The following is a 21813-nucleotide window of genomic DNA, read 5'->3' on the forward strand; positions in this document are numbered from 1 at the left end:
CTGACACGTGGGGAGTGATGGTTAAATGGCGGATGCCTCTGCTCTTGTTCATGTAGACCACACGGGACAAGCGGCTGAAGTGGGGACAGCCTTCTCTTGCTCCCACGTCAAAGGCCCTACAGCAGTGTTGGAGGTTTGATGGACTCCTTCAGCATCAACTGTGGGTCTTAGACCCCAATATCATGTTCTGCTGCTAATAATCCCTTTTCCTTCTGAGATGATGGCATCCAGACTGTGTCAAGTTTGTGTTCCTGAGTAACTCTTCCTTTAGGATTGGTTATTTCCCACATGTTCCTGTGTGCTTCATCCAACTCATGCTGTGGTGAGTCGGCTCTGTCCTGTCGACATGCCTGGACGTGTTCAAATCTGAAAGTGCACGTAAGTTAGGCTTGAACTGGGACCGCAGGGCAGGTCTGGCTGACCAGGATTAGTCAGAATGCCCCAGCTCACCACTGCCATTTGTCCATTTCCAACACCCTACGCAGGAGAGCGAACAGGACCAACTTTAGATGTGATTGTGAACGCTGAAAAATGTGTCTTTCCAAGCTCCACTTTTCCCTCCTTGTATCCATTTATTTCCCTTCTGGATGATGATTACCTTTTGCCTCAGAGGCATTGATCCACCTAGGTATTTGCATTTTTAACCTTTTAGACTTTTGCTGCCATATTGTCATAGAAATTGTTTGCTGCTGTAGTTGTGGGGCCAGAAAGTTCCATTTAATTGGCTCTAGCCAGGGGAGAGGGAGATGCTCTTTGGGGCGTGGTTGGGGTGGTGTACGAAGGTAGGACTGGAGTCAGCCCCAGCCCCTGTCCCTTTTCCTATCCAAAGATTCGTTGTGCCCTTGGAGGGAATGAGTCAGGAGTAAGCCACACAGAGAACACTAGAGGAGCTTCAAGTTGGAGGAGTAAGTGGTCATTGTCACCTGCTTCTTTGGGACCAGGAGCTCACTCCCAGAGATGCTGTCACCTCCACAACCAGCTAGCGTGCTTGCCGCTTTCTTTTCCCTTCTTCCCCCGCCAGGATGCGGGTCAATGTTATCTCAGTCTCAATCACTCTTGCTCCAGAGTATTTTTTCAGACTTACTGTGTTTACTTCCTTTATTTTTATTTTTATTTATTTTAGAGAGGGAGAGAGCGAGTGGGGTGGGGGGAGGGGCAGAGGGAGAAGGAGAGAGAATCTTAAGCAGGCTTAGGATTGACGGACTGAGCCTCCCAGGTGCCTCTGTGTTTACTTCTTTCAAAATTGAAAATAGTAGCAGCACAATGACAAAAATTTGGAAAACAGAGAAAAGATGAAAAAATATGAACATTCACCATTCTAATGAAAAAAAGTTCAATTTTTTGTACATAATAATTCCTTTCTGTTTTTTTTCTCAGCATAGTTTTAAAAAATATATACACAAATATGAAATAGTTTGATCACTTGGAAGCCCATTTTTCTATCCTACTTGCTTTACTTATTCTTTTATATTCTTTTTATACATTTTTGCATGGTCTTCATAACCAGTTGTGGTTATGTTTTTAACATAAATTATTATTTAATTATATTCCCCCCCCAATACAGAATGCTTCCTTATTTGATTTTAACTTCTGGTAATAAAGCTTCTAACAATGGAATCTGTTTTTAGAAAAATCCTCTTTAATAATAGATGAAATGCTGCAGTCAGTTTGGAGCTTAGAACTCCCCAGATAACGAACTGGGTCATACATAAGACTGAACAATTTTGCTGTTTGAGATAGCCCCACACACCCATCCATCATAAAGTTCACTTGGATAGTTATGTAACCCAGTGTAAGGGAAAGGGAGAGGAAACATGTATTTCATTTACGATATACGGCCTTAATGATGTATAATATAACAAAAGGCGATTTGCTGTGTCTCATGCCAGTTCAGGGGATATCTTGAGGCTTCTTCTCATCTCTCCCTTGATTTTTTTTATGTCTCCTCCAAAAATCTCAAAAACAATTAGGGAATTTCTTTTTCATTGATGGTCGGGGTAGAAATGACAGCATCTTATTCTTTCAGCATGCAGAAAGAAAATTCGAGAATTACACCACTTTGCAGATATTTCAAGGTATTTTCCAATCCTCGTTCCCCAAACAAACAAAATCCCAGACCACTTCCCTACTGCCTCAATTATCAGACTATTTCAGGTCAATACGGATTATTTTGACCTAGATTGTCCTGAAATTGCACTTTTGGTATGTACCTCTAGGTACCTAAGAGAGGAAAGTTTATGTATCACGGCAAAGTTCTCAACGATTACTTTAGAATTCTGTCCTGCAGTGAAAGCTGGTTTTTCAAGTTGTCTGTTTTGAAAGAATGCCAAAAAACATCCCCGAATCATTATTGGCCTAATTCTGGAGCTCGGCTTGCTGTGGCTGTAGGTATAGCATTCATTAGCTCTGCAACACAGACGTCTGTCCTCCGAACCGGAAGTGAACGGTGGGGATTTGCTGAGTGCCACGGGATCAATAACCTCTGGGCAGCCCGTGTCCTCGGAGAGCAAGGGACCGGCTGTGGAGGAGAGGCGCCATTTGCTTCCTTTCGTTTTCAACGTGCACGAAACCCCCAGTGTATTTGATTCCTAGTTTATTAAATTTTAGTTGTATCCATAAATAATTTTAAGGACAATTTATATAAAGCAAGTAATTTGAGAGACCAACTATTTTGGCTTGTGGCTTTGAATTCTCTCCTCTTTGTCTTCATTCTCCATCCCAAAATTTATTTCCAATTCGAGTTTTGCCTGGTAGAGAAGGTTGAGTTGACATTTGTATTTTGAAGGATCTTTATAGTCCTATTGGTTCTAACTGTGCCTTTAGGACTGAAGATCGCTTGGCAGGAGAGGCATGCTGTCAAAACGACCAACGGAGGTTAGGATTTCAAAATGTGGCCCCTTGATGTATCTGGAGTGAATATTTCATCTTGTCATATTTAAATATCTGAATATGTAATACTGATCTATCTAGGTCAGTAGTCTCAAACTTTTTGGGCTCCAGACTACTTTACACTTTTAAATATCATTGAGGCTTCCCAAAGAGTTCCGCTTATATGGTTTATATTTATCAATACCATTTTAGAAATAAAAACTGAGAAACTAGAAAAATATCAATTCATTTAAAGTTCTAAAATAATCAACCAAGTATGGTTGATTTGTATGTATGTATGTATGTATGAACATTTACATGTTCATGTAAATAACATTCTCTGTGAAAATATTAATCTTTTCTAAAATAATTGAGTGACATTGTTTCACATTTTTTCATTTCACATATTTGAAATCTTTGTACTTGGTGCAAGACAGCTGAATTTTCATATCTGCTTCTGAATTCAATCTGTTGCAATATGTTATCTTGGTTGAAGTATATACAGATACCGAGTTTGAAAAGGGTATGTTAGTAGCCTTAAAAAGGTCATTATGAGTCGTCTTTTTTGATATCACCCCCAAACTAGGCAAGTGTTAGTTTTTTAAAGGTTAGCTGCAATGCGGAATCTAAAGCCATGTCAATGAACTATGTGCACCTGTTACATTTGAATCTTTGTCTATCTTGCAATGTGACTGACTGTTTTAACCATGCTTGGTTTATAACATCATGCACTGGTTATTTGGAAACTATTGGTTCACTGAGTTATGCATATTTTCCAAATGTTAACACATTTTATTATATGATATGATGAAATCACATTCATTTATACCACCACAGATCCTATCAGAAAAGGCTTTCGGTATTACAAAGTTGTCAACCTCAATGTTAGGTATGAGGTGTTCAAATTGGTAATTTTTGTTGAAAGCTCAAGTTCAGTCATTGGCAACAGATACTATCTGTTGTTTTCCTTAACGTAACAGGCTTCCATTGTTCATTGTTGAGAAAATATCTGTCAGATACCCAACTTGAACAGCCATGATCGGGACTGTCAGGGGATCTTTCAGGCAAAATGATGTTCCATGAAAAGAGCAGCTAGTTCAAATCACAACTTGGATGATGGTCTATGTGTTTTTCTGCAAGACCAACATTGTGCTACAGTATGCCTGCAGGAGTGCTCTAAAAGCAGAGATCTTGAAAAGTTCTCATCAGAAAGAAAAAAAAATGTAACTGTGTGTGGTGAAGGATGTTAAGATTCATTGTGATCATCTTGCTATTTATATAAATGTTGAATCAGTATGTTGTACACCTGAAAGTAGTATGTTATATGTCAATTGTATCTTAATAAATTTTTTTTAAAACTGAATAATAAAGAAGTTTTATATGTCTATGTCTCATTTGTTCACACAATTAAAAATACATGCACTTAAGGCTTAAATTTTAATAAAATTAACATTTCTATTGCTTTTTAAAGAACATCATTAAGTGAAACAGCTATTCAGATATTCGTCATTAGCATTACATTATTTTATTTTTTGAAGTATAGTTGACATACAATGTTACATTAGTTCCAGGCCCACAACATAGTGATTCAACTTCTGTGTACCTTCCCCTGTGCTCACCACAAGTGTAGCTACCATCTGTCACCCTACAATGCTATTGCAGTATCATTGACTGTATTCCCTCTGCTGTGTCTTTTATTCTTGGGACTTATTCATTCCATAACTGGAGGCCTATATCTCCCTCTCTCCATCAGCCATTTTGCCCTCTTTCCTCTGGCAACCATCAGTTTGTTCTATGTATTTATAGGTCTGATTGTGCCTTTTGTTTGTTTTGTTTTGCTTTGATTCCACATGTGAGGGAAAATATATGCTATTTGTCTTTCTCTAAGTTGTTTCACTTATCATTTTATCTTCTAGGACCATCCATGTTGTTGCAAATGGCAAGATCTCACTCTTTTTTTATGGCTGAGTAGTATTTCATCGTATATATGCACATAATATTTTTTATCCATTCAGCTATCGATGGATGCTTGAGTTGCTTCCATATCTTGGCTGTTGTAAATAAAGCTGCAGTGAACATAGGGTGCACAGATCTTTTTGAATTAGTGTTTCTCATCAGTAGTATTTTTATTGCACATATGCTATGCACACGTTGGGTACCATTGTCTTGAGTTGTGCTTAAGCACTAGCTGTTTCTCCCCCTATTGCTTTGTACTATCAGTGCGAATGCCAACACTGTGGAAACGTCACTAACATTGTAGCGCATTGTTAATTAAAATGGTTCTGACTTCATAACCTTTCTGAAAGTGACTCAGGGATCCCCAGAGGTCTGTGTACCACACTTTTAGAACTACTGATCTAGATCCTCAACTGGTCCTTTTTTTTTTTTTTTTTGGTCTACATTTTTGGTATTTTATAGAAGCAGACTAAGTGAAAAAATTCTGGAACGTGAAATCTTAATGGTTTTATAGATTACAAGTTTTAATCTAAAAGAAACAACGTGTTTACCACTGTACAAAAAGAATTTCCAGAAGTCAAAAGCACACAGTTATCAAATTTATCTTAGAATATGAGGATGAAAAACAGAATTCAAGCCTTCTACTACTTACTCATTCAACACATATTTTTAAATGCTTACTGTTATAAAGTTACATGGAAATGAGAAATAGAAAATTTAGAAGTGATAAATACATATTCATACACTTTTATTATAACTTTTTAATAATTAATTTAAAATCTACTATTTATGTGTATGTTCCACAGAGTAAATTTCATTTGTTTGTTTAAGTGAATATCTACTTTCAGTTTCTGGTAGAGGAATCCTGGTATCAAATCAATTCTGAAACCATGGCCAATGACTACAAAGTAACCACGGTTGCAAAGGAAGTAAAAATGTTATATGAAATTTAGAATCCTTGCTATGCAAAGTTCTCTTTCCTCCCTCCCTCCCTCCCTCCCTCCCCTCTTTCCTCCTTTTCTTCCTTTCTCTCTCCTTCCTTCCCTTTCTTTTTTTCTTGCCTCCCATTTGTTGAGAAAAGTTTATTTTTAAAAAAATTATCCACAGTGAACTACCTTAAATCTGATAAAGGCTTTACTTTTTTTTTTTCTGACTGTTGTTTTTATTTTTATTTTTAAGGAGATAGTCTATTCTTGCTAAAATGTATCCCTTGGAATGAATCTGAGATAATTATTACACATCACTCCTACCTTCCTTTTTAATTTCCCATCTACAAGTACCTCTGTGAATTCCTTTCCACTTGTATAAGGTTATTCTTAGAGCTCTCCCATAAAGCAGAGCTAGCACCAACTTACTGGGCAGGTGCTCTGCTCTTGGGAGTCTAAGGACTGTGTAGCAGTTAAGAGCTCTAGAGTCAAGGGGCCTTAGGTTCTAATCATGTATCTAATGACCTTGGCCAAGTTACTTAACCTCAAAAGCCTTGATTTCTTTATCTATAAAAATGGACTAATATTAGTACTTCCTACCTGAGGTTTAATTAAGATAATACATATACAGCACTTAGTGCAGGGACTGGCATGTGGTTAACATTTAATGTATATTATTACTACTTCTGAGGCTCAGTGTTCTTAGCATTCAGCTGAGATATATCAATTAATATATCAATTGATATATCAATTAATTCCTTTCTGCATGGTTGACTTTTGTGCTAATAAAATTTCTGGAAATGATTGGCTGCTTCAAAAAGAAAAATCTATTAGTATGAGGAGGATCACAAATCCAAGTATACATATACACAGATGTCAAAAGAAAATGCAGTCTATGTTCTCTTATTTTTTAAAATTTTTTAAAAGATTTTATTTATTTGAGAGAGAGAGAGCATGAGCGGGGTTGGGGGTGCAGAGAAAGAGGGAGAAACAGGCTCCCCCTGAGCAGCCCTACCTGGAGCTCTATCCTAGCCCAAGCCAAAGGCAGACCCTTAACCGACTGAGCCACCCAGGCACCCCATGTTCTCTCTTACTTATTTAATCTTTCTTGTAAGTACCTAATCTATACTAAGTAGGAAAGTGGAACAATTTATTCTAATCCAATAATTTTCATTTAATCCAATAGTTTAAGTCTTTAGGCAACCTGGTGTGATTTTGGTCTAAATTTTGGTATTTTGGTTTCCTTCTTTTCAAACTGCTTTTCTCCCACATGGTGTCTGGGTGGATTGGAGAGGGGTATCCTGTGGTGAAGGGAAAGAGACAGTCCCTGAGATTTAGTTTCAAGGCTGTGTACTGTCCTCGGGTCCCTGTGGAAATGCCTCTTGTTTACCCATGACCACTCTTCCCTGTTATCCTTAGAGGCTGAGGTTGTTGTCTACTCTACAAATCAGGGTGAGGGCTAAGTAGCTTTTTGGTTATGGTCATAAGCTCTCTGTGACATCCATTCAGTCCCTGGAACACTGCCATCGCCAACACTGATTCCCTAGGGACCCAAATGAGCTTCCTTTTGTGCGCCACCTTGGGGTCAGGTGGGAACATCCATCTTAGGACAATTCAGTTAAGGTCCTTCTACTGCCCAATCTCACTGTGCTACAACTTTTACTCTCACTACCACTCCTTCCCTCATGTGAAATAAGATGAAGTCTTCATGATTCAGGCATTCTCCGAAAACAAACATGCTTCTCCTGTCCAGAGCTTTGCTTCTGAGATAGGAGAGCAGGACCCACATGTTTCATCTACTTGGCTTGCTTTTTCTTCAGCCAGGCTGGAAGGACGGGCTTTCCAACCTTCTTTACGTCATACCCTGGGTTTTGTCGTCAGAGACACCAGCCCTGGCTCTCTGTGTGTTTCAAGTGGTGCTTTGTGATTTAGACTTCTCTCTTTCTCCTGATGGTCTGCCCTTCAAGTCCACTCTCTCCCCTCAAGAGGTCTAGAAAGTCAGCTCTGAGATTCAAAGCTGATCAATCGTGTCTTTGAGGCTATTTCTTCTCCTACAGCAATAACTCAAGGCTCAAATTGCTGAAGAAAAGCTGAAAAGACTTCAAAGGGGAAATCAAGAACATTGTTTCAATATTTACAAAATAATGTCCACTGTGTTATGTTAATTTGCCAATGTTTGTTTAACTACAAAACCCATACTTTCCTCCCTGCACCATATTTAGCAGTGGGCAAACTTGTGGTCTTTCAAGGCAAGACAGAAGAAAATCAGAAATCAGAGGATTAAAGAGATTTGAAGTAGTTGGAATTTAGACACGAGGTGTGAGATTGAGATTCTCTGAGAGCCGTTGCGCCAAGGGTTACTGCTGTAGAAATGGAAGTATTCCTGAGCATTTTCTGATGTTGCTTCAAAGCTTAAATATCTCCATTTTAAAGGATTATTAGTAAAAGGACTACTTGCAATCCAACACATTTCGGTCTCACCCAATGGTATATACAGAATAATTAGGATATAATTTAGAATACTGCCAGGTAGAATTTCTTTAAAATTTCAACATTTGCTTTGAGACCACCTTAAATGAACTAGGCTGCTAGAGTCAATCTGTCTGGAGTTGAGCCCGAGACCGTATTCCACGGGCACATGAGAACTTCAGTTTTCTAATCCATTAAATGCGGATTATAACAGTCAACATTTATTGAGTGTTTTTGTATGCCAGACACGCTTCTAAGCATGGGCACATTAACTTACGTAATCAGTAAATAACCTCAGGACATATTATTTGAATCTCTGTTTGCAGATGACAAAACTGGGTCTCTAAGAGATTAAAAGACTTGTGAACGATCATATGTAGTTAGCTAGAGGTGAAGGTGGGGTTAGAGCCTGGGCAGTGTGACTCAAGATCTGAATGATAATAGCTAACACTCTTGGACATACTCTATGCCAGGCACTGATCTAAGAACCCCATATCCCCTGAGATAGGAACTACCTTTATCCATTTTACTGATTAGAAAACTGAGCACAGAGAGGTTAAGTATCTTCATCAAGCTGTCATGCCCATTAAGTATGGAGCCAGGTCTACCTAGTCTGGCTTCAGTTTGTGCTCAGTCTCCATGCTATACTGTTCCCACTCCTTTTTTTTTTTTTTAAAGATTTTATTTATTTATTTGAGAGAGAGAGAGAATGAGAGATAGAAAGCACGAGAGGGAAGAGGGTCAGAGGGAGAAGCAGACTCCCTGCTGAGCAGGAAACCCTATGCGGGACTCGATCCCGGGACTCCAGGATCATGACCTGAGCCGAAGGCAGTCGCTTAACCAACTGAGCCACCCAGGCGCCCACTGTTCCCACTCCTAACTGAGATGTTTTATTTCTTACTCTGACAACTGTGTGCCAAAACTTTAATGTCCCACTCACTGTTATTTCCTTGGATATTTTAATTTATTTTTTATTTTTAATTTTTTTGGCATATGAAAATTTATTATTGTCACTTGCTCACCATCCAAACTTATGCTCTTGGGCCTTCCTTCTTGCCTTTGTGTAAGGCCAAAAGAGAGACACTGGCTATTGGACAACCTTAAAGTGAACTCCAGGAAGGTCACTGACAGCATGACCTCTGTGACCAAATCCGGCAAACAGAACTTCATCATTTTCCTCAATAAAATTCGAACAACCATCGCTGGATACGAAGGCTGTGATTTTTTTTTTTTTTTCCCATTCTTGATCAGTTGGACCCCGACACACTTCCTGATAGCAGAATTTGGCTGTTTGGCTTCAACCCTTACTTTTTCCAGCACGATTTCCTTTGCGTGGCAAGTTCTTCCAAAAGGGTTGGCCTTCAGGGCTGTGCCCAAATGGGCTTTATTGTACTGTTTATCACGCCACTTCTGATCTCATCAGTGGCTCCGGAGCTCCCTGGAAGTAGGAAGACCGCAACACTTGTCCATCCCTTCCCGCGCCACCGGCCAGAGCTAAAAAGAGAAGCAGTGCAGGAAGGAGCCACCTATTTCGTTAAATATTTTTAAAACATGGCTTCTGTTCTAAATGCCATTTTGCTTCTGCTAAGGGGTTCAGAGAGAGTTTGTGGAACCTAAAAAGCACAGGTTTCAGAATTGGAACGTAAGTTCAAAACCAATTCTCTTGGCTCTTCGACCACTAGTAAATTGTTTAACTGCGTTAAACCTCCGTTCCCTCATTTGAATGGAGATAGCAATTTCTCTCCTGTAGGACTGCCTGGTGATTGAGTTGAGCAGCGAAAGTCAAAGCCTCCGAAACAGCACTTGCTCTCTAAGGCACTCTGCGCTATGTATTTCTATCACACTATTATTATCCTTCTAATTTTAAGAAAGTGTAATTTCGTCTCGTGACTTGAAGTCATAAACAGGTGGTCATTACGTTTCTAAGTCCATTTTCCTTTGTATGAGTGAATCTTGTTCTTTTCTCTTCCCATTTTCCAATAGTGCTGGTATTCTGCTGGTAGCAGCAGAAAGGGGCTTTCGTGGTGCAGCGCTAGGCTGATGCAGATACACGTTTCAGGGGGAATAACACCTTATCACTGTGGGTACAAGGGCAGCAGATTTGACAGGGTGACTAGGGGAAAAGGAGACTCAAGTGGAATTTTAAACCAATAAAAAGGGGAAGGGGAGAGTAAAGAAAGAGATTTCAAAACTGATGTGAATGTAAGAGCAAACAGAATCAGAGCAATGAGAACTGCCTTGACTTTTGCAAGCCAACTTTTGAAATGATAAAACGATCGAAACTTAGAGTTTGAGAGGATCTGATAAGCCCAAGGGAGTCCAGCGCCCACTGCGGGCATCTCATCCACAGCCTCTCTGCTGCATGGCCCCCCAGCCTGTCTTGTTGGAGAGAAGGGTCTCCCGTCTTTGTGAAGCATCCTGAGGCAGTTCTGGGGGCTACAATGTACTCTGTTGGTTGAAGGAGATGCCCTTTCACAAAAATCTACCATTCTCAGGAAGATCACAAAGTTGCTCTTACTTCTTATATGAAAGTCCTTCAAATATTCAGAGACAGTCCTTTCTTCAGATTAAACAACCTTTCTCTTAACTGATCACTCTGGGTTGCCAGTGTTTCTTTCCTTCAGAATGTAGAGCACAGAACAGACCTGATTAACAAGTACTTTTTCAAGCAGATTGTTGTCAAACCAGATCTGTCGCCTACTGCCATGAAGATTTATTTTTAGCCTAAAGGAAGATTTTATGAATACCTGGATGAGGATTTGAACTCAGACCCATATGATTTCAAAGATAGGCTATTCCTAGCACCGTATTATTCCACTATAACTGACATTCTATGCACAGGAAACTGATTTTTTCCAAATACCCCATGTTCCTCACCATAATTATCCACACATGGTCACTTCTGCCTGTAATGCTTTTACACATTTTTGTCCTGGTAAATTTTAACTCAACCGTCTATATGCAGGACTCTGCTTTTTGCTCTCTAGGCTCCCTGACACCCGACAGATGTTCTTACTATCCGAGCCCATACTACAGACCTCATACACATCTATAGAGCAGAAAGTGACCGCAAGGGTCCAGGTTATTGTCATTTTTTTAAAAGATTTTATTTATTTATTTGACAGAGAGAGATAGCGAGAGGGAACACAAGCAGGGGGAGTGGGAGAAGGAGAAGCAGGCTTCCCGCAGAGCAGGGAGCCCGATGCGGGGCTCGATCCCAGGACCCTGGGACCATGACCTGAGCCGAAGGCAGACGCCTAATGAATGAACCACCCAGGTGCCCCCAGGTTATTGTCATTTTTAAGTCTGCTTGATTTTACTTAAAAAAATTTAAACCCACAGAGGACTGACCATGTCAGTCATGTCTTTGAACCAAAGATCTTTGAGCCAAATATTCTTGCAGAATTTGTTCACTTAAAATGGAGCTGGAACTATTTCAGGAAGAGATGGCTAGTTTTCTGTAGAATTCAATTTTATTTTTTAAATAATAGAAACAACATAGGTTGCCTTTGGTGTTTGGTGCTTTCTGGACATTTTTAAGCAAAAAAAACATTTTAGAAGTTTTTCACTTTTTAAAAGATTAGGTAGCTTGCTTTCCATCAAGTCATATTTTATTATTTATTTTCTCACTGTTATTAATCACAGAGATGAGTATTTTACTTAATAATATTTAGCAGACACATTTACCAAGGCTAACTAACATTTCTGCTGAGAACTTCCCTGAGGATTTTCTCGTTTCTGAGTTTTGAGGACAGTAAGACTGCATGATACCTAATGACCGAGAGGATTAATTTACATTATATTTAGAAACATAACCTCCCACATGTTACTACATTCAAGTGCTAGCCAACAGTTTTAGCTTTTGCAAAGGCAACTTTATTTTCTTTACCTAACGTGCAGAAACACTACCTAGGTATCTTGTTTGGTTTGGTTATTATGATTATTTTTTAAATCACCATTTTATTTTGAACAATGCTACCATGATTCTGTTTTTTCCTATTTATGATAATAGCATGACCTGCCTTAACACGTTAATTAAACTTTATGCTTTTCACGGTTTATTTTCTCAAGAATATAAATTGATGAAGTCTGCGAAGTGCAAGGAAAATGTCTTGCTGTAGTTAAACATCAGAAAATTCAATATATTTACTCAGAGCATGTATTGACGTAACATGACCCAAGTCATGTAAAAATAGATAGTTGTAGCAGTTTACTCTTCAGCACCCATTTATCAGTTATAGGAGAGCATCCAAAAGTTCTGCTGAAGTACTTGAATTTCCTGTCCTTATTCTTAACGTTGCTTTGAAATTTGAGAAAGAACAGTCTTGCAGCTGCCAGCCAAAGCACTACCAAGTAAGACATATGTTTAAAGCAAAGAATGGTGCTAGATTCCTATTGAGAAGGACACACAGGGCCTGGTAACCTCATAAATAGCTAATGACAACAAAGCATGGAGATTGTTGAGTGATGTTTAGACTCAGGAAATTAGAGAATCAGAGAAGCGTAATGACCGAAGGGGACCTCTCTTCATATTTATTAAGATCATTTGAGGTGGTAACTCAAACGCCCTCCAGGTCAGTGACATAAACTAGTGATGTGTCAGGTGCGGATGGGGACCCGCTGTATCACACATTCCCATCTACGGGAAGAGCGGTCCATTCAGGGACCGTGTGCTGTTACTCTAAGGGAATGCAGTCTTTGCTGCACATCGTGGGATTCCTCCAGAAAAGACAGAAATCTGGATTTTAACATCAAAGTTTCCGGGCCACTTTGCACAACTGTACAAAATGTGGAAGTACAAGCATATGTACACAGCGGCACACACTATGCTTATTTGTGAACCAAACAAAAGATTGCGCAAGCGTTAAATTTGACTCACTGGTAGGCAGTTTGCCGCTTCTGGCTTACACTGTTAGAAAGCTTTTTGTTATTATTGAAATGAGATCTGTTTTTCAGTAGCTTTGATTCCGTGGTTCTTAAGGTTATGTCAAACAAATGTAATTTTTACACACATACACACCAGTGTTTCAAATATTTGAGGTCAGTTATTATATTTCTTTTCTTAAATTTAGGGTCTGGAGAGCCGGTCAAAGAAATACATTGTTAGTCTGTTCTGAATGAATAGTAATGAACGTAGGCTGAGTCTTAGTGCTCACTTCTTCCCCATCTGAATGGTAACAGTTACTTCAGTAATTCATTCTAGAATTTTGCTTTAAATCAAAGTCAAGACAGCGGGTCTATTGCTTGGAGACTCTGTCAATCTCTGGTCTACTCAGTGAAGAGTTCTAAAGATCTGCCACCTGTAGGCTCCTTCCTGCCAAGTCCTTGAACCCATGAGAGCATGGCTGGCAGGGTATTCGGTGAGTGGGATCCTAAAATAGTCTGTTGTGTTCGCACCTGGTGTTGAGGGAACTTGGAGGGAATTTAGCCCCTTGGCGACTTTATGAACTTTAGACTATATTCTCTCTCACTAATTCCCTCTGTGTGTGTGGCCAGTATCTGTTAGGCTGCAAGGACATGTTTAAAAACAAGTAATAAAGACTACTAAGTTTGTGGTGTGCACAGTTCTCTGTATACATTATGTCACTAAATCCTCATAGTAACTCTATGATGTGTTAGTCTTGCTTTTTACTGACAAGGAAAACTAAGCACAAGAAACTTACCCAAGACCACACAGTTAATTGGTGATAAAGCATGGATTCAGACCAACGTGTTTGGTCCCAGGATGTGTACATCTTCCTTCCTATATAGTTCAGACTAGATCTTTGGGTCTTCAATACAATTTAAATTCTTTCACAGACTGCAACTGGGCGGTGAAAAATACCAACTTTGGTAGAGACTGCGATCTACTCGCTGCCCTGTGTCTGGCCCTCAGCCAGCCTGACCTCCCAGGAGCTTCACACCACCTCTATACCAGCCCACAGACCGTGGTAAACACTTCAGGGTGTCCATACATCGCCATGGAGGTCTTGTTGCTTGATGCTAACGTGCCTTGATGCCTCCTGTCTTCATCTATTATTGAACTCCAGGCTGTGCAGTTCCTGGGGACCCTGAGTGCAGACCTGGGGGCTTGTACTTGGTCCCCTTTATGTTTGAACCTTGATCTAACTTGACTTGAGTGTTTTATGACTCATTTTGGCCTGGCGCTGCTGAACCCCAAAGTGACATAGGTTTGTATTTGGCTTCCACCACTTAATGGCTATAAGACTTTGAACAAGTGAAATATCTCTTCAAGGTTTACCCCTTAGCAAAATGGAGAAATTATTGGATTAAAAAGATTAACAAGTAACATACATAAAATGGCCTAGTACAGTGCCTAACACAAAAGTCTTCAAAGATACTTCTTATTATGATAATTTTTATTATGAAGTAGCAACTGAGTAACTCCCAACCAGACCTTTAAAATCTCAGATCAGCTTTTATCCTAAGCCTCAGGTGGTTGCCCAGGAAAAGATGAAAACACCTGTGATCTTTGAATATTTGGCAACTCCAAGTTTAAAAAACTGGGCCCTAACATGTCCTTACCCATGAGAAAAACTGATGAGACGTGAGTTTATCAGGAATGATTAATTGGAATGCTCATTTACAGTATATATGCAATGAAAGAAACATAATTTGACTTTTTTTTTTTTTAGCTCTGTGATACAATCTATCCTCTGTTGGGGGGTTCAAATGAACTTGACTTTAAAAAAAAACTCTTATTGGACTATTTGGAAAACATGGAAAAGTATAAATAAGAAAATAAAAATTACCTATAATTGCATAAATCAGAGATAATGCAGATAACATTTTGGTGTGTATCCTTCTAGTCTTTTTTCTTTGTAATTGTAAAGTAAATAAAGATAAAATAAGAGGAAATACAGATAAGAATTTCTTTTTTTTTAAAGATTTATTTATTTATTTTGAGAGAGTGAGAATGAGAGAGAGAGAGAGAGAACATGAGAGAGGGGAGGTTTAGAGGGAGAAGCAGGCTCCTCGCTGAGCAGGGAGCCCGATGCGAGACTCGATCCCGGGATTCCAGGATCATGACCTGGGCGGAAGGCAGTCGCTTAACCAACTGAGCCACCCAGGCGCCCCAGATAAGAATTTCTCAAGTTGTTAAATTGGCTATGAAAAATAGATTTTATTTTATTTATTTTTTAAAGATTTATTTATTTATTAGCGAGAGAGCGCGAATGTGTGTAAGCGGGGGGGGGGGGGGGGCAGGGGGGGGGGGCCGAGGGAGAGGGCGAGAAACTCAAACGGACTTCGGGCTGAGCATGCAGCCTGAGAGGGCTCCATCTCAGGACCCTGAGATCAGACCTGAGCCAAAACCAAGAGTTGGTCACTTTAACCGACTATGCCACCCAGGCAGCTCTGAAAAACAGATTTTAAATGATGGTATATGAATCCCATTTTATGAGTATATGGACATATCATATTTAATTAACAAGTTACCTGATAAAATTCCAATTTTTACTTCTATAGAATGACTCTCTTCAAAGGATATAGCGTTTCTTTTCCCTTTCAGCCCGTGAATCCCCTCTCTATGTTGAGGGACCCCCCCACACACACACTCCATAGAAGCTGAAAGATACGGCAGATATTTGATTTCCCAGCCTCCTTTGCAGCTAGCACATGGGCTCTCCTAGACTTTGAATAGAAGGATGGCACGCTGAAGAAGACGCGCTAGGCAGAATTTATGTGCTGGGAAGGGTGGCAGCTAGTTCCCCTTGTGGATGGTGGCGGTGGGGCCAGCAGCAGCCTTGGGGATGTCACTGAATTAGAAAATAGGAATATTTCAAGGCTCTTTATCCTTATTTAAACATGCCCTCTGAAAGGCTAATTTAGTTTGCATTCCTGCAGCCGTGAGCATATCCAATCAAAGTCCTTTACTTCTAAAACGTGTTTCCATGTGACACATTATCTCAAAAGCTACTGTTAAATAGGGGAGAGAGGTCATATAATGTGGAATTTGGTCCAATCATGAGCAATTTCACCACAGTGTCCAACAAGTAACAAAAACTGAATGCAAGTTACAGGAACAGAGTGAGAGGCAGCAAACCACGGAATACAGGGCTGTGTATGGGGTGCGTTCACCTTCTGGACTTCCTCTGGCATCAATCTGGCCACATACTCTGTCGTTGAAGTGCACATGACTTGGTTCTCCCACATTATTTTATGGATTTGGTCCTCATCTCCATGACTGGACAATCTAATCCTCCCTCACACACCCTTTCATTAAGCTACCTTTCACTTTTTTTTAATGGTAGAATCCTGTATTTACTGTAGTGTGTGTTGTTGTTTTTTACTTGTGTAGCTTTTTGTGTATTTATTTAATTAGAATTGTTATTGTTTTTTGTTAGTGCTGTGGTTACATTACACAGGTTTTGCATGCCCTTCTCTGATCCTCTTTTTTTTTTTTTTTTTCCGTGAACTCTGTTATTTTTGGAGTACAGTTCAGCAGGAAAGGAGATTTCTTAAAAATGCTACATCAAGCTCCAGCAGAAGCATGGGAAATGCCCTCACTTGCCAGGTCACATCAAATCCCAGAGAGACTTGTTAAACACAGATTTCAGAACCCACTCAGATCTGATCAGGAATCTCCAGGGGAGAGCTCTGGCAATCTGTTAACATGCAACCTAGATGATTCTTACCTTATACAAGGTAAGGAGACTGCCATTCTATGGCCAGCAATAGTCAGACTGTTTTGTGTGTTGTCCCCCCCCCCACATTAACATGGTATTGCCCTTAATTAAAGGCTCTCTGTTAAAAATAATTAGCTACAACTCTACCACCTTTATGACTTAAATCGTCTAGGTCTCTAGGGTTTCCTAGGCTGTTGGTTTTATTTCCAGTAGTTCTTTTTTTTTAAAGATTTTATTTATTTATTTGAGAGAGAGAGAGAGCCAGAGATAGCGACACAGAGCTCCAGCGCGGAGGAGAGAGGGAGAAGCAGGCTCCCCGCTCAATCCCAGGACGCTGAGATCATGACCTGAGCCGATGGTAGATGCTTAACCGACTGAGCCACCCAGGCGCCCCTGTAGTAGTTCTTTTAAGGCAAGTCTTCTCAGACTTCATTTCATCCATTCACACCAATGATGAAACCCAAGCAGCCTACATAAGGGACCTGCTTATATATTTATTGTATAATATACTAATTATCAACTATGGTATAATAAAAACTTTCTAAATAATATAGATAGGATAATTGAATTTTTGAACTGCTTTATAAATACTAAGTGCAAATCTTGTGAAGATGGGGTTCCAGTGAAGGGTAGGATAAACAAGGTGATGAGGGGAAAGGTACTTGTCAAAGTTAAAGAAGTTTTAAATGCAATTAAATAGAAAGATACCTTATGTTTAGAGGTCATTTCTGTTTGTTTGTTTTAAGCACTTTTTGTTTGCTTGCTTGATCTAGTCCTGAATTTTTAAAAGAGGGAACTTTGTTTTGTTATTTTTCCTGCTTGCGCTAAAGTATAGAAAAGACACATTGTAAGACTGTCATAAAAGATTTATTATAAACTATGTAATTTGTTGTAATGCTCAGTAAACTCAGAGTAATAAAGATAAACCAACTCATAATGGCAGTCCTTGAATTCCAGAAATACTTTTCTTCCAAAACAACCTTGTTCACTGCTCTTCTACTTACACCTCTGAGGCTGGAAATCCCTAGTTTATATCGACATCCCCCCGGGGTTTATTGTCACTTTCTCTGCTTGTTAAAGGGAAACACAACATATACCACTCTGTGAGCAATGAGAAATAGTTGTTTTAAATTGATAACACTCTACTCTCTCCAAGGATTCATATTCAAATATTGATGGATGGAAGGATTGGAATGCACAACAATTTGGGTTGATTGTCATGAAGAACTAAAGCAATACCTTTCAGGGCTTTGAACCAAGAACAGTCTTGAACTTGGGCTCTCCTAGTGTACACCAGTATTTCTATAACTCCAGCAGTAAAGTACTCTTTGCCCCTACAGGAACTGGAAGAAACCATCTGCGATGGTGCTGTACACAATAATATGTTATTTTGTGCCTTTTCTTCAACTGGGCCCTTTCACATTTGGAGAATGGATTTAAAATAAACAACAGTTTTCTCATGACCGTGTTGGCTTTTTTTTTTTTTTTTTTTATTATACCTGGGATCCTAAGTGAAGCAGTCTAGGGCCTACAAAAGTCCACTTGGGGAGTTATTCTTATGTTATTTTCAGTGGGTCAGGTCAGAATCTTCCAGTTGTTCTCTCCCCCTACAACAAATACATGAGACCCTAGCAAAACCCTCCTTACTGGTAAACACTTCCTTTGTTTAATTATAGGTACATGATATATTAGTTAGATTTGTGTTTGGTGTATCAGAATTATTCCACACGAGACTGAGAACACTATATCGCAAGTTTATCCTTTGAGACTGAGGCAGAGTTAAGACCGACAGGAACTCTGATAATTTAGAATTTCAAACATTTTTAGATTGTTCTCCTTTTCAGCATTTCAACAAAACTTATTTCCCAGTTCTGTCTTTCCACATACACCATTAAAAGGACTAGTTGTTGAAAGGATGCCAGGGGCGCCTGGGTGGCTCAGTCGGTTGGGTGTCTGCCTTGGGCTCAGGTCATGATCCTGGGGTCCTGGGATCGAGTCCCACGTCGGGCTCCCTCCTCAGCGGGGAGTCTGCTTCTCCCTCCCCCTGCTCTTGTGCACACGCTCTCTTTCTCTCTCTCTCTCTCCCTCCCTCTCAAATAAATAAAATATTAAAAAAGAAAAAGAAAGGATGCCATCCTTAGGGGTACCATCTGTGTCCGGGATGCTCATTCCCCAGCTGCTGGTGTTGACAGCTGTTAGTTGAGTCCTTCTCAGGCATTGCCCTCACCCTAAGCCATGCCCCTTGGAGCAGCACGCCAATTAAAAAGTCACAGCCCTCCACTCGGTTTTCAGAACCAAGCCATTTCCTACATAGCACCCATTTACTGAAGGAGAGGTTGAAACTCCTGGAGATAAAACACCAGCGATGCCCTGACAAGCACATACAATAAGGACATCCCAGTTCTTTCCCAAAGTGACCTATTCACTTGGATTTACTTGGATAGCTGTACAACAGAAAAGGAGCAACACAGAATTTCAAGATATGTCAGACATGAGATCTGAGTTGACATGGATGATCTGGCACCTAAACATCATTACAACCTCCAAGAAATAAATGAAGTCCCCGAGTCGGTGCAGCTCTGAGTGCCGCCACCGGACTCATATACACATCTAGGGATTACTTTCTCCGTCCCCAGACGTATAATTCCAATGGGCACATTTAGTAGTTGGCACAAGGTATTAGAGCTTCGGTCTATAGAGTAAGAACTACTATAGTGGGAACAGCCATGAATATGTGGACAAGTGCAGCACCCAAGGCCTAAGGACGTGGTGACCAGGGGCTCAGACCTCTCAGCAGTGAGGGTCTGGGTCACTCTGCTGGCCAGTCAGCTGACTCCTAGAGGTGATAACAGAGGAACCAGGGAATGTAGAATGGTAGTAAGGAAGGAATGATGCTCAGTTGTGGCTTTGAGACCACCTGCGTCAGCAGGGCTGTAGTTTGTCCCACTCATTTTCCTCTGTCGGTTTTCCGGGGAAAAAGATCAAACAGAATCCTTCGAGAGCTGGATCTGGAATTTACTATATGACACTGATGGGATCTGAGTGGCACATGCAAGGGACTGGGGTGGATGCTGCGACCCTCTTCATGTCTGAGGCTGGCATTGCCCAAGCTGCTGGAAATGTTGCGGGCTGACTGCTCACAGCTGAGTCAGCGCTTCAGCAAGTGCCTTCACCCGAACAGAGCTGCCTTGTCCAAAGTCACACACCCCGGTCCTAGGCAGCCCGTTTTTAAGGCCTGGTCGGTGGGGGAGGGGATACAGGTCAAATCCTGTGACTTCAGAGAGAACAGTTCTGAAGGGCATTCAAACTCTCGAGCTTCCTGAGGGGTCAGGCGGGGCCTCTTGTCTTTAGAGAATCTATCAACTGTTCAAGTCTTTCCTTTGCTCAGTTCTACTTCCTTCTCTCTTCCAGAGATGTTGATGGAGAAGTGTTAACTTCCTGCTGGCAAATCTCTACCTTGGAGTCTATTTCAGGGAATTCCACCTAAGGCAGTTATTAAAAGAGAAATGGTGCCAAATGTAAGATCTGTGGTAATCTTATTTTATGGAAGCTTCAGTAATTCCTTTCATCACCCGGTTTGGGTAATGGTGTTACCTTCTACACTAAACACCTGAACACCACAAGTTCACTGATGTCCTCCTCCTTTTCCTCTTCCTTATACCCAGCCACCAAAGCCAGTTCATTTGTCCTTGTGATGGCTCTTGAATTAATTATTGTCCTCATTATTATTATATTAATATAAATGATTTCTTCTCTAGTTTTGACTTTTCTCCCTTCCCACTTAGGTTACTTCAATTTGTTGTTTACTGACCTCTTGCCTCCTGTCTGTGACTCCTTAATCATTACATACAATATTGTCTGATTGATTTCCCCCAAATCTATATTGTAATAGCACCTCCCAATTATAAACATGGAATAGCTCCACTGTGCAGAAACTGCATTTCTCAGTGCTGCTTCCCAAAGACCTCTATAGTCTGGACTGTGTTGATCTCTTGTTATTCTAGTAAGTAGTTATTGGTTAATGACAACGACAAAAATCTAAGTCTCTGCCTTCAAGTTACTCAGAATGATTTCAGATTTTTTTCCATTGCCATATTCTTTCTATGTGCAACCCTCTCCCTCTCTTGAATAAATCCTCTCATGAATATCAATCCTTTAAAAATATATATATAAAATATTCAAGCACACAGAAAAATATAGCACACTGGAAAATAACTGTGTACTGGATTTTAACAGTTTGCAAACTTATTTTATCATCTTTAGTTTTTATAAAAGAGACTTTATTTATTTGAGGAGTGAGAGAGTGCCACAAGTGGGAGGCACGGAGGGAGAGAGAGAGAAGCAGGCTCCCCGCGGAGCAGGGCTCGAGCCCGGGACCCTGGGATCATGACCTGAGCCGAAGGCAGACGCTTAACCGACTGAGCCACCCAGACGCCCCGATCTTTAGTCTTTGATCAATAATTCATTAGAGATGCTCTTGTGCAGTGTTCTCAGATCTCATTCCACGCTCTCTCTAGGGGTAACTATTATACTGAATTAGTTTTTATTTTTTACATCTATGATTTATCCTGTTACTACATATCTATGGATCCACAAACAATATGTATTGTACTATACTAATTATTCTTCCTGTTTTTTTTTTAGTCAACACAAGATTGCCATGTAGTTAGGTTAAAATATATACCTCAATTTTTCTTGTATTACCTATTACATCTGTATTTATATTCTTATTTTCATGCCTAGGATTGCTCATAGGTACTTTCTATTTTTCCCTTGTTCATTTTCCCCAGTTTGTCAATGTTATCAGTAGTCTTTTCTGAAACACTGGGTTTTGGTGGGTTTTTTTGTGATCCTATTTTTTGTGTTTTTTAATTCTTTAATTGCTGCTTCTATATTTATCATTTCCCTCCTTCTAATTTTTGGGACTTCAAATTTTCCTCTTCTAACATCATGGACATTTAACTCAT

The 21813-nt window shown here is 40.0% G+C and overlaps 1 pseudogene; it reads right to left on the minus strand.

The window, feature by feature from the left end:
- Positions 1-9250: 9250 nt before the first annotated feature.
- LOC113925316 lies at positions 9251-9689 on the minus strand (annotated as a pseudogene).
- Positions 9690-21813: the final 12124 nt, after the last annotated feature.

This window comes from Zalophus californianus, chromosome 2 (assembly GCF_009762305.2).
Source record: "Zalophus californianus isolate mZalCal1 chromosome 2, mZalCal1.pri.v2, whole genome shotgun sequence".
NCBI lineage: Eukaryota > Metazoa > Chordata > Mammalia > Carnivora > Otariidae > Zalophus > Zalophus californianus.